Here is a 6,911-nt window from a genome sequence, read left to right on the forward strand (position 1 = left end):
GAGTTTCGGGCTCTTTCTTCTTTGGAGGGATTGGGGCTTCAGGCCGTCGATCCCAAAAAGATTTCTTTAGCTCTCCAGTAGAGCTATTTCTTTTGACCCACTTCAAATTTGCAAACCCATTCTGGGTTGGAATGACATATTCTACCTCTTGGGCAGGCAAATTTGATGGGTGGATCAGGAGTTGTTGATGTTGAGCTCGAAGCTCAGCGTTCATCTTCCATCTTTGCCTCCTTGTAGGCCTTCCTCCAGATGAGGAGGCTTCATCATTGTACTTTCCAGGTACATATAACCTGGTTGACATAGTTGTGGTGTTGGCAGTCACCACTGAGATTCTTCCGTTAGCTATGATCCTCTTAGTGGTTGGGACCTCAGGCTGTGACAGCCTCTTGAACACAGAAATCCTCCCACGAGAAGTTTCTGTAGTAGGTCGTTGTAATGGGAGATGTACATGATGGGTGACAGCTTCATCAGCATTGAGTCTTCTGGCAGACTTCTCAACATTCCTACCATTCAAAGGAATGGCGGCATTCCTTGCAGCAATCGCCGGGAAGTCAACGCTACCAAACTGGATGGTAGCTCCAGTGTTTCTGTTGACCTCATTATTCGAGGTCAATTTCCCCGGAATCGACTCTTGTACCTAGGTTTTCGTAGCCTAGTGTAGATGTCACACCCGCAGGATTTCCCTTCGCTGGACGCCCACTGATGTAGCATCGACTCGAACCTATCACTCAACTCGAATCAAAATCAATTCAATCCAATTTTAAATCAACTCCAAGCGAACTCAAATCAAGCTCGATTTATGATTCGTCGATATCGATCGACTCATTTTAATGTGATTTTTCAATCAAATTGATACATCATTGGGCTCAAATCAATTCACCAATCGGATCAGATCGAATCAAATTCATTCGACTCTAGTTCTTTTTTTTTTTTTTAATAACAATGGCCCCGATTAGCCCGATTTGATTCGTCGCGAGCTAATATCAATTTTCTTTTAAATGGGAAAATTTAATTTGATATTATATTATATATATATTAATCTCAAACGTGAAAATTTGATTATTTTTATTTATATATATCCTAATAACTATATGTTAATAAAAAAATTCAAATCAAAAGATAACTTTTGAAATCCTAATGCAAGAACTTTATTCCCCATGTCTCTCTCTCTCCTCTCTATACACACAGAACCGAACCTAGCACTCACGAAATTTCTCTCCAGATCACACAAACCATCCAAGCCCTCTCTCACTCAGCGGTTCACAACTCACGATCTCCCTCTCTATTTTTCGGAAGAAAAGCCGCACGAACCCCACGTCTCTCCCATTTTCTTATTTGCACAAGCAAGAAACTGCCATTCGTATGAAAACCCCCCAGTCCGAACTCCCCCAACCCGTGATTCCTCTGTTCGTCTCCTCCCTCACGAGCCATTCACACTCACAGCCCATCTCCTCTCATACGTATAGCCCGAACCTCATTGTCGCTCTCTCCCTGTCGCGCGTGAGAAGCTAGAGCCGAAATCCCCTTCTCCCCATCTATTTGAACGAACCCTCAACCCCTCTCTCTCGGATCATGAAAAGATACAGGCGGAAGAAACCCCCCTCAGTCTTTTGCCCATATTATTCGCGTTCAGCCTCCACCGCCAGTCTCCATCTGATTCGCACGCCTCCTCTCAGTTCAGAAGCTCGTCGCCTACCTTGTTTCCCTCTCTTGAACACACGAGAAGCCCAGAATCGGAATCCCCTTCAGCTCATCTCTCCTCCCATTCGCGAACAGCCGACGTCTCCCAGAGCTTTCCTTTATCTTGTCTGATCTCCAATTCTAGAAACCTTAAGCAAATCTTTCGCTGCTGCGATTTGTACAATCAAAGGTAATAAAGAGTAGTAAACTTTCTTCTTCTTCTTCCATTTCATTTATATCCATCTCTATGTCTTCTTGAAAGAATGAAAGAGATATGTGCCTTGGTTGTTTTCTTTAAAGGAAATTAAATAAAAAAAAGGATTTTATTTCTTGTTAACCTACGACAAGAGTTGGATCTGCATTTCCTTCCCTTGATATGAGTTTATTTTTATTTTTATGATTCAAATTTCTGTTAGATATGAAATTTTTTTTGAGTTTTTGTTGTTAAATTTAAAAAATAACAAAAAGATTATAATCTTATTTAGGGTTACTTTTTATTGAGAAAAAGATTTTCACAATTCACCCGCCCTCTTATCATTTAGTAATTTCAACCCGAATAAATATTTAAAATGCTCCCAGTTTGATGGAGGATTTTGAAATGCGTTCTTGTTATACAAGAGAATTTCAAAATATAAATATATGCATGCTCTGATAACTATGTATATAGAACTTTGTTCATCACAAAATATATTAGTTATAAAAAATTTAGACATGATACTTCTTTAAATGTCGACCGTTGATAGGCGGTATAGGCCTCTGACCATTCAGAACGATCAACTGATATGCTCCTCCTTGGTACACTTTCACGATGACGAAGGGGCCTTCCCAATTGGATACGAATTTGCCACCAACTTTTCTGTGCGGGATGATTGGTCTTCTCAGCACCAGGACCAATTCCCCCTCTTGAAATGTCTGAGGACGCACCATCCGATCAAAGGACTTTGCCATTCTTCCTCGGTAGATCTCTAGATTCTGCTGAGCTTGTAACCTGAGTTCATCAAGTGCGTCGAGCTCTTCCATTCTGAGGCGATCAATTTGTTCCTAAGTTAGCTCATTCTGGATCGCTACCCAGATTGATGGTAGTTCAAATTCTAATGGTAACACAGCTTCAACACCGAACACTAGAGAATACTGAGTGGCTTTGGTTGGAGTCTTGTAAATCGTACGATAGGCCCATAGAGCTTCTGCCTTCTTCGTATGCCACTCTCTTTTGTTCTTGGTGAGAATCTTCTTCAACAATTTCACCAGCGTCTTGTTGAAGGCCTCCGCCAAGCCATTTTCCCTTGGATTGTATATGGATGAATACCGCCAATCGATTTTGAGCCGATCAACGAACTTGTAAATTTTTGTACTTTTGAAAGTAGTACCGTTGTCTGAGATTATTCGGCGTGGCACACCAAATCTATAAACGACATTGTGGGTAAGGAAATTGATCACATGCTCCGATGTGACCTCTCTGAATGGAGCTTCTTCTGCCCACTTTGAAAAGTAGTCTGTGGCTGCCAGAATAAATTGATGACCCGCTGATGATGGAAGATCTATTGGCCCAATTATGTCTGTGCCCCAACATTCAAATGGCCAGGATGCTACTATTGGATGCAAAGGATTTGGCTGTTGATGTATAACATCACAGTGGATTTGACATTCGTGACACTTCTTTGCATAGTCAATACAATCTCTGACCATGGCTGGCCAATAATATCACATCCTTTTGATTTTAGCGGCCATCTTGGGACCTGGCTGATGTGCTCCACAAATTCCTTCGTGGACTTCTGATACCACTTTATTAGCTTCCCTGGTTCCCATTCACCTTAGCCACATTTGATCAAAAGCTCGTCTGTACAACGTGTCGTTGACAAATGCGTATTGCAACGCTCTTTTTCGGATTTTTGTGTGGCCATAGACTTTTCTGTTGGGAGTTTGTTTTCCTTGAAGTAATCAATGAATGGCTATCTCCAATCATTTTTGACTTTAATATCTAAACAATGCCACCACGATTCTGAAGCTTGACTAGCTTTATATCTCTTGGCCGTATGATATCCTTTCGGATAATTCTCCATAATGATCTGATGGAGAGGTTGAGGGTCAACTTGGGTTTCATCCTGCTGACTTGAATTTGGAATTCCTTCCGCTATCGGAAATTGTAATAGAGCAGGCTCCAAGATCCGACGGTTGTAAACTCCGATGAATATAGGCTTCTCCTCATTGGAATTTGCCATTTCTTTGGCCAATTTGGCCAAATAATCTTCTTTGGCATTCTGTCCTCGAGGAATTTGAACTATTTTAACATTTTGCACCTGCTTTAAGAGCTCAAGGGTCCTCTGTTGATAGTGAGTCAATTCAACCTTACAAATCTTGTAAATTCCCAAGACTTGATTTATCACAAGTTGAGAGTCACCAAAAATCTGAAGGTTTTGAATTTTGACGTCAATTGCAATCTCCAACCTTACTTTTACAGCTTCGTATTCGGCTTCATTGATGGTCCGAGGTTCAATCAAACTGAATGAAAATCTCATTATGCCTCCTTCAGGTGCTACGAAAAGGAGACCGATGCCAGCTCGGGCTCTTGCAATATTTGGAGGTCGGACAGGTCTAATCTACGATGCCCCATCGAAGTACATTTCCCAGAATGGTAGCCTTTCATTCTCCTCGACCTGCATTATCTGCTCATCGGGCAAATCATCGTTTAGTGGAGAATCGGCCGGGATTGGGTGTGTAGCAAGAAAATATGCCAAGGCCTGTCCTTTCACCTCCTTCTGTGGCATGTATATGATTCCAAACTACAATAATAATACTGCCCACCTGCCTAGACGACCTGTCAACGTTGGTCTTGTCATCAAGAACTTCAACGGATCGATCTTTGATATCAATGTCATTTTATGGGATAGCATATAGTGGCGGAGTTTCTGAACTGCAAAAATCAGCGCCAGGCAGTGCTTTTCAATTGGGGAATAACGGCTTTCTGCTCCAATCAACCTTCGACTGATGTAGTAGAGTGCATTTTCTTTGCCTTCTTCATTATTCTGGACCAATAGTGCCCCGAGGGACTCTTCTAGTGTTGTTGTATATAATATAAGAGGCTTCCCCTGAATTAGCGCTGTAAGAATGGGTGGATTCAACAAGTATTTCTTGATACTATCAAAAGCTTCATGGCATTCTGCGTCCCATTTGAACGGACTTCTATCTTCATTAGCTTTGAAAATGGCTGGCACCTACCCGATAGGTTTAATATAAATCTCTGAATGAAAGCCAGTTGTCTTTGCAGCAAGCGAAGCTGTCGAAGGTTCCTTGGTGGTAGCATCTCCGTGATCGCCTTAATTTTGTTGGTGTCGATCTCTATGCCTCGATGACGAACAACATAACCCAGATATTTACCGGAGGAGACCCCAAATACACATTTGAGAGGGTTCATCTTCTGATCAAACTTTCTTATTCTCTCAAATACAATTCTGAGATCTTTTAAGTGATCATTTCGACTAAGACTTTTAACAAAAAGGTCATCTACATAGCACCCGACCATCTGATGTATCAAATCATCAAATATGTGAGTCATTGCCCGCTGGTAGGTGGCATCAGCGTTCTTCAGGCCAAAGGGCATTACTGTGTAGCAGAAAATCCTGATGGGCATCATAAACGATGTATGCTTTTCATCTTCGGGAGCCATCTTGATTTGATTGTAGCCTGATGATCCATAAATGAATGAGAATATGTCGTAGTTGGAAGTGTTGTCCACTAGTAGTTCTGATACAGGGAGTGGAAAATCATCTTTTGGGCATGCCTTATTGAGGTTCCTAAAGTCAATACATACACGAATCTGTCCATTCTTCTTCTTTAGAGGGACAATATTTGCGATCCAATCAGCATACTTTTCTTCTCGAATAAAGCCTGCATCAATGAACTTCTTCGTCTCTGTAATTACCTATTCTTCAATCTCCAATCTCATTCTCCTTGGAGCTTGTTCGATGGGTATTACATCCAGTTTGATTGCTAATCTGTGAACTGCTACGTCAGGGGATAAGCCAGCATCTCAGCATATGTCTAGGCAAAGCAGTCCCTGAATTCACAAAGAAGTTCTTTTATTTCTTCTATTTGTTCTTCGGGTAGGAGAGAACTAATGAAGGTTGGGCGAGGATCTTCCTCAGTTCCCAAGTTGACTTCTTTCAGTTCATCCAAAGTAGCTGCATGTTCACCATCTTCAAGCTCTTATGGTGCAGGTTCGGCTTCTACGGGCTGCTCATCTTAATCATCAGCCTCGTATGTCTGTTCAGCAACATCATCCTCGGATTTAATTTCTATGCATGTGATTCCCCGGCAAGTCTCTTTCCGGAGAAATTTTCGTTGATAAAACCGATAACTTTATATGCTTCTGTATCCTTCTGCCGTAGGGGACGCGGATTCCTTACATACCAGAGGCCCAGACTTGTACGAAGCTATCATTTGGTAGTAGGAATATTGATTTATTTTCGTAGCATTCTTTGAATATTCTTGGTATTGAACCTGGGTAGCCTCGTAGGAAATAACTCTTCGGAATCGAGGATCATGCAATCCCAGTCATAATTTTTCTCTTCGCGAACTCCCGTGGAATATAACACATTCTTTGGCACACTCCCATTTTTAAGGGGAGGCAGATAGAGTAGCGGATTCTTCAACTTTATGCACCTCACGCGGAATGAATTCCTTGAAGTGTTGCAAGGGAACACATGTGACTACAAGTACACTATCTGAAATTGATAGGCTGTCTATTCTTCTAGAGAACACACTCTGCACCGTATTCATATAAATAGAGTCGTAGTCATAGTCATCATTTAAAAATTCAACCTGCCTATTCTATTCATCTGTGGACTGGCATACTTTTCGGGATTTGGTAGGAGTAACATCATCTTCATATGTATCACTCCCAAGATGAGGTATAAATTTCTTCTCTTTTGGAATGGTCGATGCTTTGAGAAGAGTCGGCATTGCCTTCTTTCTCCCCACCTACTTCTTTTCACCTTCCCGTTCAGATCGCTTTGCAGCCTTTGAATTTAATGCTTTAGCTTCGAGGGAGCTCGAAAACTTTTGCTTCTTTGGCATGAAATACAGTGTATCTTCATAAACTATTGCTTCATGAACTGTAAAGGGTTGGATGTCACCAGATATCCTGAATTCTTCTCCATCTTTAAGATATTTCATACACTGGTGTAATGTTGACGGTATAATGCCATATTCATGTAACCAGGGACGACCTAGTA

General features: G+C 41.5%; 1 long non-coding RNA gene across 1 annotated transcript in view; it reads left to right on the forward strand.

Moving 5' to 3' along the window:
• Positions 1-446: 446 nt before the first annotated feature.
• Positions 447-6,911, forward strand: part of LOC114580832 — a 16,853-nt gene continuing 10,388 nt past the window's right edge. Inside the window, exons 1-2 of the long non-coding RNA XR_003702428.1 lie at positions 447-581; positions 4,611-4,613. This is a non-coding gene — a long non-coding RNA (uncharacterized LOC114580832). The remainder of the gene's footprint in view (positions 582-4,610; positions 4,614-6,911) is intronic.

This window comes from Dendrobium catenatum, unplaced genomic scaffold, assembly GCF_001605985.2.
Source record: "Dendrobium catenatum unplaced genomic scaffold, ASM160598v2 fragScaff_scaffold_1338, whole genome shotgun sequence".
NCBI lineage: Eukaryota > Viridiplantae > Streptophyta > Magnoliopsida > Asparagales > Orchidaceae > Dendrobium > Dendrobium catenatum.